The sequence below is a fragment of the Ambystoma mexicanum genome, chromosome 5p (genome assembly GCF_040938575.1).
Source record: "Ambystoma mexicanum isolate Mex_15411 chromosome 5p, UKY_AmexF1_1, whole genome shotgun sequence".
Lineage (NCBI taxonomy): Eukaryota > Metazoa > Chordata > Amphibia > Caudata > Ambystomatidae > Ambystoma > Ambystoma mexicanum.
The window spans coordinates 716,353,265-716,368,303 of record NC_090930.1 but is presented as its reverse complement, the minus strand read 5'-3'; the positions used below and the strand labels follow the sequence as shown (position 1 = coordinate 716,368,303).

Genomic DNA, 15,039 nt, shown 5'->3' with positions numbered 1-15,039 from the left:
TTTTTGGGGCACAGGCCCACTTCTAGCGGCGACAGCTTCCGGTAAGGGACCATGCTGAAAAGATGCTTGGAGTTACCGCCAGGGGAGCCACGCCGCTATTGCCTGTGAGTGAAGCTACATTTGAAAGAAATATTTTTTGAGACGCAGTTGTTTGAATTTCTGTAAAAATGTCATTCAGTAAAAGCCTCTCTTCCCTGACCGGGAATCGAAACCGGGCCGCGGCGGTGAGAGCGCCGAATCCTAACCACTAGACCACCAGGGAGACCGCTGGACAGCTCGGGAAGGCCGGGCAGTGGTGTCCGAGTGCACAATGCCTGCAGGTGCCTCAAAGGCCAGTCCATTGGGGGACTGGGAAGAGAGGGGGAGGGCCGAGCAGATAGGTTCTCTCCAGCGGTGAAAAAGGAAGCTGCCTTTTTTGCGTCAAGGGCAGTCTTTCCGCAGCGACAGGAGAATGAATGGGACTCTGCCATAAACACGTTTTGCGTCGCGCTGAGGGCACTTCCTCCATTTTGTGCACGCAAATCTGCATCTGGGAGCAAGATTTCCGGTCGCCAGTTAACTGCATTGCTGTAAATAAAAATGTCAGTTGTTAAAAGAGCTCCTTCCCTGACCGGGAATCGAACCCGGGCCGCAGCTAACCACTAGACCACCAGGGACGGTGGGTGCACCCCGTTGCGTGTCGCTCAGATGGTGGCGTCCGAGTCCAAAGGCTGAGGGCCTCTGCTACAATGGGCACCAGTGCCTGCAGGTCTTCGGGGGCCGTTTCTGCTAATAAATAAATAAATAAAGAAATAAAGAAAGAAAGAAAGAAAGAAAACAAAAACACTTGTGATGGTCTGCGAAAAGGGGAGCTTAGAGATTGAAGACAGCATCACTTTGGGAACGTTTGCGCTTTCACTTCCAAGCGCTGATATTCCTGTCTTGCTCTCCTGAAAGGACAGCCTTCCTCGCTATGAGCTTTTGTGGGTCAGTGCTGAAGCTCCCCCTAGAGGCTGCCGCTGAAGATGCACACTCACAACTAACCCTCCTTAGGAGAACTGCTTCGTGGGAGAGCACGTTTATTAAAAGGCGGCAGGCCATGATTGCCTGCGAGACACAGCAGGGTTACCATGCAGAGTTCAAAGGGGGCTTTGCTTGTACAGCAAGTGCCGGAGGGCAAGAAGGGATGACATAGGAGCTGCCCTTTTTTCGGGCTCGCACACCAAGGCCTGCACCAGCCTTCGAGGCTCAGCCTGCCTCTGGACTGCCCTAGACCACCTTTACTCAAAGCACACACTCTGGTCGGGGACTCGAAGCCAGGCCCGTGGCAGTGAAAGCACCAAATCCTCACCACTAGGCCACCGGGGAAACGACTGCAGCACCCGGGAGGTTTCCGCAACCGTACTTGCAGTCAGCTGGAGGCTATTGTAATGCTGTTAAGTGAGAGACGTTTGCCGCTCGCAAGCCAATTCCATCCAACCTCCTGCAGGGGGCACTCTGGGCTGGTTTTCCACTTGTTCGCCTGCTGCTGAAACAGCAAAGATTCAATTCGAAGCCCTTTGCAGCAGCTCACCAGGATGGCCGAGTGGTTAAGGCGTTGGACTTAAGATCCAATGGACAAGTGTCCGCGTGGGTTCGAGCCCCACTCCTGGTACAGGTTTTTACTCTTCTTACCTAAATGCGGCAGCAGCTTCGCACAAGCCCTTTCCTGCTGTCTGTAGGCAGTGCCCCTACCTCAAAGCCCTGAGGCTTGAGTTCACCTGAAAAGAGCAACAAGGAATCGTTGCCCGTAGACTCTTTTCCTGGAAAACCTTTGCATTTTTGTACCATGTCCCTCGCATCCCAAGCTTAAGCCGCCAAAGTTGGCAGAGCTTGTGCAACCCCGCCAACAGCCCTACCACCCCAAAAGAAAATTGGGCAGGGATTCCCGCCTCCGCTTCCTCACGGCTTCCGAAACGGGCTTCCAAACGGGCGATGCCCTGACGGGTCAGCCAGTCACCGTCTAGGCCCGGTACACCCCTGTGAATAATAGAGCGTCCAACCTCAAATCAGGCTACAGGGCCCTTCAGCCCATAGAAGGAGAACCTGTCAACAAACGGGGCGAGGGCAATGCTCGGGCCCCTTGCGAAGCCTTTGCCAAGCTCCAAAGGCTGCACTTTCCCAGCAGACCACAGCTCTGTATGCAAATCAAGCAGCTACGACCCCTCCCTCCCCTGCTTTTCTCCTCCAAACCGGTACGCAACCATTTCTGCAGCCCTCTGCCCCAGGGTCCCGGGCAAGGTCTTGGTCTGATGAGGCTAGGGATGGTGGGCGAGCTCGGCTTTGGCAGGGCGACAGGACTAATATTTTCTCTACAGCTTTGGAAGAAAGAAAGCTTCCTTTTTGGGGCACAGGCCCACTTCTAGCGGCGACAGCTTCCGGTAAGGGACCATGCTGAAAAGATGCTTGGAGTTACCGCCAGGGGAGCCACGCCGCTATTGCCTGTGAGTGAAGCTACATTTGAAAGAAATATTTTTTGAGACGCAGTTGTTTGAATTTCTGTAAAAATGTCATTCAGTAAAAGCCTCTCTTCCCTGACCGGGAATCGAACCCGGGCCGCGGCGGTGAGAGCGCCGAATCCTAACCACTAGACCACCAGGGAGACCGCTGGACAGCTCGGGAAGGCCGGGCAGTGGTGTCCGAGTGCACAATGCCTGCAGGTGCCTCAAAGGCCAGTCCATTGGGGGACTGGGAAGAGAGGGGGAGGGCCGAGCAGATAGGTTCTCTCCAGCGGTGAAAAAGGAAGCTGCCTTTTTTGCGTCAAGGGCAGTCTTTCCGCAGCGACAGGAGAATGAATGGGACTCTGCCATAAACACGTTTTGCGTCGCGCTGAGGGCACTTCCTCCATTTTGTGCACGCAAATCTGCATCTGGGAGCAAGATTTCCGGTCGCCAGTTAACTGCATTGCTGTAAATAAAAATGTCAGTTGTTAAAAGAGCTCCTTCCCTGACCGGGAATCGAACCCGGGCCGCAGCGGTGAGAGCGCCGAATCCTAACCACTAGACCACCAGGGACGGTGGGTGCACCCCGTTGCGTGTCGCTCAGATGGTGGCGTCCGAGTCCAAAGGCTGAGGGCCTCTGCTACAATGGGCACCAGTGCCTGCAGGTCTTCGGGGGCCGTTTCTGCTAATAAATAAATAAATAAAGAAATAAAGAAAGAAAGAAAGAAAGAAAACAAAAACACTTGTGATGGTCTGCGAAAAGGGGAGCTTAGAGATTGAAGACAGCATCACTTTGGGAACGTTTGCGCTTTCACTTCCAAGCGCTGATATTCCTGTCTTGCTCTCCTGAAAGGACAGCCTTCCTCGCTATGAGCTTTTGTGGGTCAGTGCTGAAGCTCCCCCTAGAGGCTGCCGCTGAAGATGCACACTCACAACTAACCCTCCTTAGGAGAACTGCTTCGTGGGAGAGCACGTTTATTAAAAGGCGGCAGGCCATGATTGCCTGCGAGACACAGCAGGGTTACCATGCAGAGTTCAAAGGGGGCTTTGCTTGTACAGCAAGTGCCGGAGGGCAAGAAGGGATGACATAGGAGCTGCCCTTTTTTCGGGCTCGCACACCAAGGCCTGCACCAGCCTTCGAGGCTCAGCCTGCCTCTGGACTGCCCTAGACCACCTTTACTCAAAGCACACACTCTGGTCGGGGACTCGAAGCCAGGCCCGTGGCAGTGAAAGCACCAAATCCTCACCACTAGGCCACCGGGGAAACGACTGCAGCACCCGGGAGGTTTCCGCAACCGTACTTGCAGTCAGCTGGAGGCTATTGTAATGCTGTTAAGTGAGAGACGTTTGCCGCTCGCAAGCCAATTCCATCCAACCTCCTGCAGGGGGCACTCTGGGCTGGTTTTCCACTTGTTCGCCTGCTGCTGAAACAGCAAAGATTCAATTCGAAGCCCTTTGCAGCAGCTCACCAGGATGGCCGAGTGGTTAAGGCGTTGGACTTAAGATCCAATGGACAAGTGTCCGCGTGGGTTCGAGCCCCACTCCTGGTACAGGTTTTTACTCTTCTTACCTAAATGCGGCAGCAGCTTCGCACAAGCCCTTTCCTGCTGTCTGTAGGCAGTGCCCCTACCTCAAAGCCCTGAGGCTTGAGTTCACCTGAAAAGAGCAACAAGGAATCGTTGCCCGTAGACTCTTTTCCTGGAAAACCTTTGCATTTTTGTACCATGTCCCTCGCATCCCAAGCTTAAGCCGCCAAAGTTGGCAGAGCTTGTGCAACCCCGCCAACAGCCCTACCACCCCAAAAGAAAATTGGGCAGGGATTCCCGCCTCCGCTTCCGAAACGGGCTTCCAAACGGGCGATGCCCTGACGGGTCAGCCAGTCACCGTCTAGGCCCGGTACACCCCTGTGAATAATAGAGCGTCCAACCTCAAATCAGGCTACAGGGCCCTTCAGCCCATAGAAGGAGAACCTGTCAACAAACGGGGCGAGGGCAATGCTCGGGCCCCTTGCGAAGCCTTTGCCAAGCTCCAAAGGCTGCACTTTCCCAGCAGACCACAGCTCTGTATGCAAATCAAGCAGCTACGACCCCTCCCTCCCCTGCTTTTCTCCTCCAAACCGGTACGCAACCATTTCTGCAGCCCTCTGCCCCAGGGTCCCGGGCAAGGTCTTGGTCTGATGAGGCTAGGGATGGTGGGCGAGCTCGGCTTTGGCAGGGCGACAGGACTAATATTTTCTCTACAGCTTTGGAAGAAAGAAAGCTTCCTTTTTGGGGCACAGGCCCACTTCTAGCGGCGACAGCTTCCGGTAAGGGACCATGCTGAAAAGATGCTTGGAGTTACCGCCAGGGGAGCCACGCCGCTATTGCCTGTGAGTGAAGCTACATTTGAAAGAAATATTTTTTGAGACGCAGTTGTTTGAATTTCTGTAAAAATGTCATTCAGTAAAAGCCTCTCTTCCCTGACCGGGAATCGAACCCGGGCCGCGGCGGTGAGAGCGCCGAATCCTAACCACTAGACCACCAGGGAGACCGCTGGACAGCTCGGGAAGGCCGGGCAGTGGTGTCCGAGTGCACAATGCCTGCAGGTGCCTCAAAGGCCAGTCCATTGGGGGACTGGGAAGAGAGGGGGAGGGCCGAGCAGATAGGTTCTCTCCAGCGGTGAAAAAGGAAGCTGCCTTTTTTGCGTCAAGGGCAGTCTTTCCGCAGCGACAGGAGAATGAATGGGACTCTGCCATAAACACGTTTTGCGTCGCGCTGAGGGCACTTCCTCCATTTTGTGCACGCAAATCTGCATCTGGGAGCAAGATTTCCGGTCGCCAGTTAACTGCATTGCTGTAAATAAAAATGTCAGTTGTTAAAAGAGCTCCTTCCCTGACCGGGAATCGAACCCGGGCCGCAGCGGTGAGAGCGCCGAATCCTAACCACTAGACCACCAGGGACGGTGGGTGCACCCCGTTGCGTGTCGCTCAGATGGTGGCGTCCGAGTCCAAAGGCTGAGGGCCTCTGCTACAATGGGCACCAGTGCCTGCAGGTCTTCGGGGGCCGTTTCTGCTAATAAATAAATAAATAAAGAAATAAAGAAAGAAAGAAAGAAAGAAAACAAAAACACTTGTGATGGTCTGCGAAAAGGGGAGCTTAGAGATTGAAGACAGCATCACTTTGGGAACGTTTGCGCTTTCACTTCCAAGCGCTGATATTCCTGTCTTGCTCTCCTGAAAGGACAGCCTTCCTCGCTATGAGCTTTTGTGGGTCAGTGCTGAAGCTCCCCCTAGAGGCTGCCGCTGAAGATGCACACTCACAACTAACCCTCCTTAGGAGAACTGCTTCGTGGGAGAGCACGTTTATTAAAAGGCGGCAGGCCATGATTGCCTGCGAGACACAGCAGGGTTACCATGCAGAGTTCAAAGGGGGCTTTGCTTGTACAGCAAGTGCCGGAGGGCAAGAAGGGATGACATAGGAGCTGCCCTTTTTTCGGGCTCGCACACCAAGGCCTGCACCAGCCTTCGAGGCTCAGCCTGCCTCTGGACTGCCCTAGACCACCTTTACTCAAAGCACACACTCTGGTCGGGGACTCGAAGCCAGGCCCGTGGCAGTGAAAGCACCAAATCCTCACCACTAGGCCACCGGGGAAACGACTGCAGCACCCGGGAGGTTTCCGCAACCGTACTTGCAGTCAGCTGGAGGCTATTGTAATGCTGTTAAGTGAGAGACGTTTGCCGCTCGCAAGCCAATTCCATCCAACCTCCTGCAGGGGGCACTCTGGGCTGGTTTTCCACTTGTTCGCCTGCTGCTGAAACAGCAAAGATTCAATTCGAAGCCCTTTGCAGCAGCTCACCAGGATGGCCGAGTGGTTAAGGCGTTGGACTTAAGATCCAATGGACAAGTGTCCGCGTGGGTTCGAGCCCCACTCCTGGTACAGGTTTTTACTCTTCTTACCTAAATGCGGCAGCAGCTTCGCACAAGCCCTTTCCTGCTGTCTGTAGGCAGTGCCCCTACCTCAAAGCCCTGAGGCTTGAGTTCACCTGAAAAGAGCAACAAGGAATCGTTGCCCGTAGACTCTTTTCCTGGAAAACCTTTGCATTTTTGTACCATGTCCCTCGCATCCCAAGCTTAAGCCGCCAAAGTTGGCAGAGCTTGTGCAACCCCGCCAACAGCCCTACCACCCCAAAAGAAAATTGGGCAGGGATTCCCGCCTCCGCTTCCTCACGGCTTCCGAAACGGGCTTCCAAACGGGCTTCCAAACGGGCGATGCCCTGACGGGTCAGCCAGTCACCGTCTAGGCCCGGTACACCCCTGTGAATAATAGAGCGTCCAACCTCAAATCAGGCTACAGGGCCCTTCAGCCCATAGAAGGAGAACCTGTCAACAAACGGGGCGAGGGCAATGCTCGGGCCCCTTGCGAAGCCTTTGCCAAGCTCCAAAGGCTGCACTTTCCCAGCAGACCACAGCTCTGTATGCAAATCAAGCAGCTACGACCCCTCCCTCCCCTGCTTTTCTCCTCCAAACCGGTACGCAACCATTTCTGCAGCCCTCTGCCCCAGGGTCCCGGGCAAGGTCTTGGTCTGATGAGGCTAGGGATGGTGGGCGAGCTCGGCTTTGGCAGGGCGACAGGACTAATATTTTCTCTACAGCTTTGGAAGAAAGAAAGCTTCCTTTTTGGGGCACAGGCCCACTTCTAGCGGCGACAGCTTCCGGTAAGGGACCATGCTGAAAAGATGCTTGGAGTTACCGCCAGGGGAGCCACGCCGCTATTGCCTGTGAGTGAAGCTACATTTGAAAGAAATATTTTTTGAGACGCAGTTGTTTGAATTTCTGTAAAAATGTCATTCAGTAAAAGCCTCTCTTCCCTGACCGGGAATCGAACCCGGGCCGCGGCGGTGAGAGCGCCGAATCCTAACCACTAGACCACCAGGGAGACCGCTGGACAGCTCGGGAAGGCCGGGCAGTGGTGTCCGAGTGCACAATGCCTGCAGGTGCCTCAAAGGCCAGTCCATTGGGGGACTGGGAAGAGAGGGGGAGGGCCGAGCAGATAGGTTCTCTCCAGCGGTGAAAAAGGAAGCTGCCTTTTTTGCGTCAAGGGCAGTCTTTCCGCAGCGACAGGAGAATGAATGGGACTCTGCCATAAACACGTTTTGCGTCGCGCTGAGGGCACTTCCTCCATTTTGTGCACGCAAATCTGCATCTGGGAGCAAGATTTCCGGTCGCCAGTTAACTGCATTGCTGTAAATAAAAATGTCAGTTGTTAAAAGAGCTCCTTCCCTGACCGGGAATCGAACCCGGGCCGCAGCGGTGAGAGCGCCGAATCCTAACCACTAGACCACCAGGGACGGTGGGTGCACCCCGTTGCGTGTCGCTCAGATGGTGGCGTCCGAGTCCAAAGGCTGAGGGCCTCTGCTACAATGGGCACCAGTGCCTGCAGGTCTTCGGGGGCCGTTTCTGCTAATAAATAAATAAATAAAGAAATAAAGAAAGAAAGAAAGAAAGAAAACAAAAACACTTGTGATGGTCTGCGAAAAGGGGAGCTTAGAGATTGAAGACAGCATCACTTTGGGAACGTTTGCGCTTTCACTTCCAAGCGCTGATATTCCTGTCTTGCTCTCCTGAAAGGACAGCCTTCCTCGCTATGAGCTTTTGTGGGTCAGTGCTGAAGCTCCCCCTAGAGGCTGCCGCTGAAGATGCACACTCACAACTAACCCTCCTTAGGAGAACTGCTTCGTGGGAGAGCACGTTTATTAAAAGGCGGCAGGCCATGATTGCCTGCGAGACACAGCAGGGTTACCATGCAGAGTTCAAAGGGGGCTTTGCTTGTACAGCAAGTGCCGGAGGGCAAGAAGGGATGACATAGGAGCTGCCCTTTTTTCGGGCTCGCACACCAAGGCCTGCACCAGCCTTCGAGGCTCAGCCTGCCTCTGGACTGCCCTAGACCACCTTTACTCAAAGCACACACTCTGGTCGGGGACTCGAAGCCAGGCCCGTGGCAGTGAAAGCACCAAATCCTCACCACTAGGCCACCGGGGAAACGACTGCAGCACCCGGGAGGTTTCCGCAACCGTACTTGCAGTCAGCTGGAGGCTATTGTAATGCTGTTAAGTGAGAGACGTTTGCCGCTCGCAAGCCAATTCCATCCAACCTCCTGCAGGGGGCACTCTGGGCTGGTTTTCCACTTGTTCGCCTGCTGCTGAAACAGCAAAGATTCAATTCGAAGCCCTTTGCAGCAGCTCACCAGGATGGCCGAGTGGTTAAGGCGTTGGACTTAAGATCCAATGGACAAGTGTCCGCGTGGGTTCGAGCCCCACTCCTGGTACAGGTTTTTACTCTTCTTACCTAAATGCGGCAGCAGCTTCGCACAAGCCCTTTCCTGCTGTCTGTAGGCAGTGCCCCTACCTCAAAGCCCTGAGGCTTGAGTTCACCTGAAAAGAGCAACAAGGAATCGTTGCCCGTAGACTCTTTTCCTGGAAAACCTTTGCATTTTTGTACCATGTCCCTCGCATCCCAAGCTTAAGCCGCCAAAGTTGGCAGAGCTTGTGCAACCCCGCCAACAGCCCTACCACCCCAAAAGAAAATTGGGCAGGGATTCCCGCCTCCGCTTCCTCACGGCTTCCGAAACGGGCTTCCAAACGGGCGATGCCCTGACGGGTCAGCCAGTCACCGTCTAGGCCCGGTACACCCCTGTGAATAATAGAGCGTCCAACCTCAAATCAGGCTACAGGGCCCTTCAGCCCATAGAAGGAGAACCTGTCAACAAACGGGGCGAGGGCAATGCTCGGGCCCCTTGCGAAGCCTTTGCCAAGCTCCAAAGGCTGCACTTTCCCAGCAGACCACAGCTCTGTATGCAAATCAAGCAGCTACGACCCCTCCCTCCCCTGCTTTTCTCCTCCAAACCGGTACGCAACCATTTCTGCAGCCCTCTGCCCCAGGGTCCCGGGCAAGGTCTTGGTCTGATGAGGCTAGGGATGGTGGGCGAGCTCGGCTTTGGCAGGGCGACAGGACTAATATTTTCTCTACAGCTTTGGAAGAAAGAAAGCTTCCTTTTTGGGGCACAGGCCCACTTCTAGCGGCGACAGCTTCCGGTAAGGGACCATGCTGAAAAGATGCTTGGAGTTACCGCCAGGGGAGCCACGCCGCTATTGCCTGTGAGTGAAGCTACATTTGAAAGAAATATTTTTTGAGACGCAGTTGTTTGAATTTCTGTAAAAATGTCATTCAGTAAAAGCCTCTCTTCCCTGACCGGGAATCGAACCCGGGCCGCGGCGGTGAGAGCGCCGAATCCTAACCACTAGACCACCAGGGAGACCGCTGGACAGCTCGGGAAGGCCGGGCAGTGGTGTCCGAGTGCACAATGCCTGCAGGTGCCTCAAAGGCCAGTCCATTGGGGGACTGGGAAGAGAGGGGGAGGGCCGAGCAGATAGGTTCTCTCCAGCGGTGAAAAAGGAAGCTGCCTTTTTTGCGTCAAGGGCAGTCTTTCCGCAGCGACAGGAGAATGAATGGGACTCTGCCATAAACACGTTTTGCGTCGCGCTGAGGGCACTTCCTCCATTTTGTGCACGCAAATCTGCATCTGGGAGCAAGATTTCCGGTCGCCAGTTAACTGCATTGCTGTAAATAAAAATGTCAGTTGTTAAAAGAGCTCCTTCCCTGACCGGGAATCGAACCCGGGCCGCAGCGGTGAGAGCGCCGAATCCTAACCACTAGACCACCAGGGACGGTGGGTGCACCCCGTTGCGTGTCGCTCAGATGGTGGCGTCCGAGTCCAAAGGCTGAGGGCCTCTGCTACAATGGGCACCAGTGCCTGCAGGTCTTCGGGGGCCGTTTCTGCTAATAAATAAATAAATAAAGAAATAAAGAAAGAAAGAAAGAAAGAAAACAAAAACACTTGTGATGGTCTGCGAAAAGGGGAGCTTAGAGATTGAAGACAGCATCACTTTGGGAACGTTTGCGCTTTCACTTCCAAGCGCTGATATTCCTGTCTTGCTCTCCTGAAAGGACAGCCTTCCTCGCTATGAGCTTTTGTGGGTCAGTGCTGAAGCTCCCCCTAGAGGCTGCCGCTGAAGATGCACACTCACAACTAACCCTCCTTAGGAGAACTGCTTCGTGGGAGAGCACGTTTATTAAAAGGCGGCAGGCCATGATTGCCTGCGAGACACAGCAGGGTTACCATGCAGAGTTCAAAGGGGGCTTTGCTTGTACAGCAAGTGCCGGAGGGCAAGAAGGGATGACATAGGAGCTGCCCTTTTTTCGGGCTCGCACACCAAGGCCTGCACCAGCCTTCGAGGCTCAGCCTGCCTCTGGACTGCCCTAGACCACCTTTACTCAAAGCACACACTCTGGTCGGGGACTCGAAGCCAGGCCCGTGGCAGTGAAAGCACCAAATCCTCACCACTAGGCCACCGGGGAAACGACTGCAGCACCCGGGAGGTTTCCGCAACCGTACTTGCAGTCAGCTGGAGGCTATTGTAATGCTGTTAAGTGAGAGACGTTTGCCGCTCGCAAGCCAATTCCATCCAACCTCCTGCAGGGGGCACTCTGGGCTGGTTTTCCACTTGTTCGCCTGCTGCTGAAACAGCAAAGATTCAATTCGAAGCCCTTTGCAGCAGCTCACCAGGATGGCCGAGTGGTTAAGGCGTTGGACTTAAGATCCAATGGACAAGTGTCCGCGTGGGTTCGAGCCCCACTCCTGGTACAGGTTTTTACTCTTCTTACCTAAATGCGGCAGCAGCTTCGCACAAGCCCTTTCCTGCTGTCTGTAGGCAGTGCCCCTACCTCAAAGCCCTGAGGCTTGAGTTCACCTGAAAAGAGCAACAAGGAATCGTTGCCCGTAGACTCTTTTCCTGGAAAACCTTTGCATTTTTGTACCATGTCCCTCGCATCCCAAGCTTAAGCCGCCAAAGTTGGCAGAGCTTGTGCAACCCCGCCAACAGCCCTACCACCCCAAAAGAAAATTGGGCAGGGATTCCCGCCTCCGCTTCCTCACGGCTTCCGAAACGGGCTTCCAAACGGGCGATGCCCTGACGGGTCAGCCAGTCACCGTCTAGGCCCGGTACACCCCTGTGAATAATAGAGCGTCCAACCTCAAATCAGGCTACAGGGCCCTTCAGCCCATAGAAGGAGAACCTGTCAACAAACGGGGCGAGGGCAATGCTCGGGCCCCTTGCGAAGCCTTTGCCAAGCTCCAAAGGCTGCACTTTCCCAGCAGACCACAGCTCTGTATGCAAATCAAGCAGCTACGACCCCTCCCTCCCCTGCTTTTCTCCTCCAAACCGGTACGCAACCATTTCTGCAGCCCTCTGCCCCAGGGTCCCGGGCAAGGTCTTGGTCTGATGAGGCTAGGGATGGTGGGCGAGCTCGGCTTTGGCAGGGCGACAGGACTAATATTTTCTCTACAGCTTTGGAAGAAAGAAAGCTTCCTTTTTGGGGCACAGGCCCACTTCTAGCGGCGACAGCTTCCGGTAAGGGACCATGCTGAAAAGATGCTTGGAGTTACCGCCAGGGGAGCCACGCCGCTATTGCCTGTGAGTGAAGCTACATTTGAAAGAAATATTTTTTGAGACGCAGTTGTTTGAATTTCTGTAAAAATGTCATTCAGTAAAAGCCTCTCTTCCCTGACCGGGAATCGAACCCGGGCCGCGGCGGTGAGAGCGCCGAATCCTAACCACTAGACCACCAGGGAGACCGCTGGACAGCTCGGGAAGGCCGGGCAGTGGTGTCCGAGTGCACAATGCCTGCAGGTGCCTCAAAGGCCAGTCCATTGGGGGACTGGGAAGAGAGGGGGAGGGCCGAGCAGATAGGTTCTCTCCAGCGGTGAAAAAGGAAGCTGCCTTTTTTGCGTCAAGGGCAGTCTTTCCGCAGCGACAGGAGAATGAATGGGACTCTGCCATAAACACGTTTTGCGTCGCGCTGAGGGCACTTCCTCCATTTTGTGCACGCAAATCTGCATCTGGGAGCAAGATTTCCGGTCGCCAGTTAACTGCATTGCTGTAAATAAAAATGTCAGTTGTTAAAAGAGCTCCTTCCCTGACCGGGAATCGAACCCGGGCCGCAGCGGTGAGAGCGCCGAATCCTAACCACTAGACCACCAGGGACGGTGGGTGCACCCCGTTGCGTGTCGCTCAGATGGTGGCGTCCGAGTCCAAAGGCTGAGGGCCTCTGCTACAATGGGCACCAGTGCCTGCAGGTCTTCGGGGGCCGTTTCTGCTAATAAATAAATAAATAAAGAAATAAAGAAAGAAAGAAAGAAAGAAAACAAAAACACTTGTGATGGTCTGCGAAAAGGGGAGCTTAGAGATTGAAGACAGCATCACTTTGGGAACGTTTGCGCTTTCACTTCCAAGCGCTGATATTCCTGTCTTGCTCTCCTGAAAGGACAGCCTTCCTCGCTATGAGCTTTTGTGGGTCAGTGCTGAAGCTCCCCCTAGAGGCTGCCGCTGAAGATGCACACTCACAACTAACCCTCCTTAGGAGAACTGCTTCGTGGGAGAGCACGTTTATTAAAAGGCGGCAGGCCATGATTGCCTGCGAGACACAGCAGGGTTACCATGCAGAGTTCAAAGGGGGCTTTGCTTGTACAGCAAGTGCCGGAGGGCAAGAAGGGATGACATAGGAGCTGCCCTTTTTTCGGGCTCGCACACCAAGGCCTGCACCAGCCTTCGAGGCTCAGCCTGCCTCTGGACTGCCCTAGACCACCTTTACTCAAAGCACACACTCTGGTCGGGGACTCGAAGCCAGGCCCGTGGCAGTGAAAGCACCAAATCCTCACCACTAGGCCACCGGGGAAACGACTGCAGCACCCGGGAGGTTTCCGCAACCGTACTTGCAGTCAGCTGGAGGCTATTGTAATGCTGTTAAGTGAGAGACGTTTGCCGCTCGCAAGCCAATTCCATCCAACCTCCTGCAGGGGGCACTCTGGGCTGGTTTTCCACTTGTTCGCCTGCTGCTGAAACAGCAAAGATTCAATTCGAAGCCCTTTGCAGCAGCTCACCAGGATGGCCGAGTGGTTAAGGCGTTGGACTTAAGATCCAATGGACAAGTGTCCGCGTGGGTTCGAGCCCCACTCCTGGTACAGGTTTTTACTCTTCTTACCTAAATGCGGCAGCAGCTTCGCACAAGCCCTTTCCTGCTGTCTGTAGGCAGTGCCCCTACCTCAAAGCCCTGAGGCTTGAGTTCACCTGAAAAGAGCAACAAGGAATCGTTGCCCGTAGACTCTTTTCCTGGAAAACCTTTGCATTTTTGTACCATGTCCCTCGCATCCCAAGCTTAAGCCGCCAAAGTTGGCAGAGCTTGTGCAACCCCGCCAACAGCCCTACCACCCCAAAAGAAAATTGGGCAGGGATTCCCGCCTCCGCTTCCGAAACGGGCTTCCAAACGGGCGATGCCCTGACGGGTCAGCCAGTCACCGTCTAGGCCCGGTACACCCCTGTGAATAATAGAGCGTCCAACCTCAAATCAGGCTACAGGGCCCTTCAGCCCATAGAAGGAGAACCTGTCAACAAACGGGGCGAGGGCAATGCTCGGGCCCCTTGCGAAGCCTTTGCCAAGCTCCAAAGGCTGCACTTTCCCAGCAGACCACAGCTCTGTATGCAAATCAAGCAGCTACGACCCCTCCCTCCCCTGCTTTTCTCCTCCAAACCGGTACGCAACCATTTCTGCAGCCCTCTGCCCCAGGGTCCCGGGCAAGGTCTTGGTCTGATGAGGCTAGGGATGGTGGGCGAGCTCGGCTTTGGCAGGGCGACAGGACTAATATTTTCTCTACAGCTTTGGAAGAAAGAAAGCTTCCTTTTTGGGGCACAGGCCCACTTCTAGCGGCGACAGCTTCCGGTAAGGGACCATGCTGAAAAGATGCTTGGAGTTACCGCCAGGGGAGCCACGCCGCTATTGCCTGTGAGTGAAGCTACATTTGAAAGAAATATTTTTTGAGACGCAGTTGTTTGAATTTCTGTAAAAATGTCATTCAGTAAAAGCCTCTCTTCCCTGACCGGGAATCGAAACCGGGCCGCGGCGGTGAGAGCGCCGAATCCTAACCACTAGACCACCAGGGAGACCGCTGGACAGCTCGGGAAGGCCGGGCAGTGGTGTCCGAGTGCACAATGCCTGCAGGTGCCTCAAAGGCCAGTCCATTGGGGGACTGGGAAGAGAGGGGGAGGGCCGAGCAGATAGGTTCTCTCCAGCGGTGAAAAAGGAAGCTGCCTTTTTTGCGTCAAGGGCAGTCTTTCCGCAGCGACAGGAGAATGAATGGGACTCTGCCATAAACACGTTTTGCGTCGCGCTGAGGGCACTTCCTCCATTTTGTGCACGCAAATCTGCATCTGGGAGCAAGATTTCCGGTCGCCAGTTAACTGCATTGCTGTAAATAAAAATGTCAGTTGTTAAAAGAGCTCCTTCCCTGACCGGGAATCGAACCCGGGCCGCAGCTAACCACTAGACCACCAGGGACGGTGGGTGCACCCCGTTGCGTGTCGCTCAGATGGTGGCGTCCGAGTCCAAAGGCTGAGGGCCTCTGCTACAATGGGCACCAGTGCCTGCAGGTCTTCGGGGGCCGTTTCTGCTAATAAATAAATAAATAAAGAAATAAAGAAAGAAAGAAAGAA

The 15,039-nt window shown here is 54.5% G+C and overlaps 18 non-coding genes across 18 annotated transcripts; 6 read left to right on the top strand and 12 right to left on the bottom strand.

Annotated features, from left to right (window-relative positions):
• Nucleotides 1-190: 190 nt before the first annotated feature.
• Nucleotides 191-262, bottom strand: TRNAE-CUC (transfer RNA glutamic acid (anticodon CUC)). The gene has a single exon. It is a non-coding gene; the product is annotated as a tRNA-Glu (tRNA).
• A 1,288-nt stretch (nt 263-1,550) lies between these two features.
• TRNAL-UAA (transfer RNA leucine (anticodon UAA)) lies at nt 1,551-1,633 on the top strand. Its single transcript has one exon. It is a non-coding gene; the product is annotated as a tRNA-Leu (tRNA).
• Nucleotides 1,634-2,548: 915 nt separating this feature from the next.
• TRNAE-CUC (transfer RNA glutamic acid (anticodon CUC)) lies at nt 2,549-2,620 on the bottom strand. The gene has a single exon. It is a non-coding gene; the product is annotated as a tRNA-Glu (tRNA).
• A 340-nt stretch (nt 2,621-2,960) lies between these two features.
• On the bottom strand, nt 2,961-3,032 carry TRNAE-CUC (transfer RNA glutamic acid (anticodon CUC)). The gene has a single exon. It is a non-coding gene; the product is annotated as a tRNA-Glu (tRNA).
• Nucleotides 3,033-3,926: 894 nt separating this feature from the next.
• On the top strand, nt 3,927-4,009 carry TRNAL-UAA (transfer RNA leucine (anticodon UAA)). The gene has a single exon. It is a non-coding gene; the product is annotated as a tRNA-Leu (tRNA).
• Nucleotides 4,010-4,913: 904 nt separating this feature from the next.
• TRNAE-CUC (transfer RNA glutamic acid (anticodon CUC)) lies at nt 4,914-4,985 on the bottom strand. The gene has a single exon. It is a non-coding gene; the product is annotated as a tRNA-Glu (tRNA).
• A 340-nt stretch (nt 4,986-5,325) lies between these two features.
• On the bottom strand, nt 5,326-5,397 carry TRNAE-CUC (transfer RNA glutamic acid (anticodon CUC)). The gene has a single exon. It is a non-coding gene; the product is annotated as a tRNA-Glu (tRNA).
• Nucleotides 5,398-6,291: 894 nt separating this feature from the next.
• Nucleotides 6,292-6,374, top strand: TRNAL-UAA (transfer RNA leucine (anticodon UAA)). Its single transcript has one exon. It is a non-coding gene; the product is annotated as a tRNA-Leu (tRNA).
• Nucleotides 6,375-7,301: 927 nt separating this feature from the next.
• Nucleotides 7,302-7,373, bottom strand: TRNAE-CUC (transfer RNA glutamic acid (anticodon CUC)). Its single transcript has one exon. It is a non-coding gene; the product is annotated as a tRNA-Glu (tRNA).
• A 340-nt stretch (nt 7,374-7,713) lies between these two features.
• TRNAE-CUC (transfer RNA glutamic acid (anticodon CUC)) lies at nt 7,714-7,785 on the bottom strand. The gene has a single exon. It is a non-coding gene; the product is annotated as a tRNA-Glu (tRNA).
• Nucleotides 7,786-8,679: 894 nt separating this feature from the next.
• On the top strand, nt 8,680-8,762 carry TRNAL-UAA (transfer RNA leucine (anticodon UAA)). The gene has a single exon. It is a non-coding gene; the product is annotated as a tRNA-Leu (tRNA).
• Nucleotides 8,763-9,677: 915 nt separating this feature from the next.
• Nucleotides 9,678-9,749, bottom strand: TRNAE-CUC (transfer RNA glutamic acid (anticodon CUC)). The gene has a single exon. It is a non-coding gene; the product is annotated as a tRNA-Glu (tRNA).
• Nucleotides 9,750-10,089: 340 nt separating this feature from the next.
• Nucleotides 10,090-10,161, bottom strand: TRNAE-CUC (transfer RNA glutamic acid (anticodon CUC)). Its single transcript has one exon. It is a non-coding gene; the product is annotated as a tRNA-Glu (tRNA).
• Nucleotides 10,162-11,055: 894 nt separating this feature from the next.
• On the top strand, nt 11,056-11,138 carry TRNAL-UAA (transfer RNA leucine (anticodon UAA)). Its single transcript has one exon. It is a non-coding gene; the product is annotated as a tRNA-Leu (tRNA).
• A 915-nt stretch (nt 11,139-12,053) lies between these two features.
• TRNAE-CUC (transfer RNA glutamic acid (anticodon CUC)) lies at nt 12,054-12,125 on the bottom strand. The gene has a single exon. It is a non-coding gene; the product is annotated as a tRNA-Glu (tRNA).
• A 340-nt stretch (nt 12,126-12,465) lies between these two features.
• Nucleotides 12,466-12,537, bottom strand: TRNAE-CUC (transfer RNA glutamic acid (anticodon CUC)). Its single transcript has one exon. It is a non-coding gene; the product is annotated as a tRNA-Glu (tRNA).
• Nucleotides 12,538-13,431: 894 nt separating this feature from the next.
• Nucleotides 13,432-13,514, top strand: TRNAL-UAA (transfer RNA leucine (anticodon UAA)). Its single transcript has one exon. It is a non-coding gene; the product is annotated as a tRNA-Leu (tRNA).
• A 904-nt stretch (nt 13,515-14,418) lies between these two features.
• TRNAE-CUC (transfer RNA glutamic acid (anticodon CUC)) lies at nt 14,419-14,490 on the bottom strand. Its single transcript has one exon. It is a non-coding gene; the product is annotated as a tRNA-Glu (tRNA).
• Nucleotides 14,491-15,039: the final 549 nt, after the last annotated feature.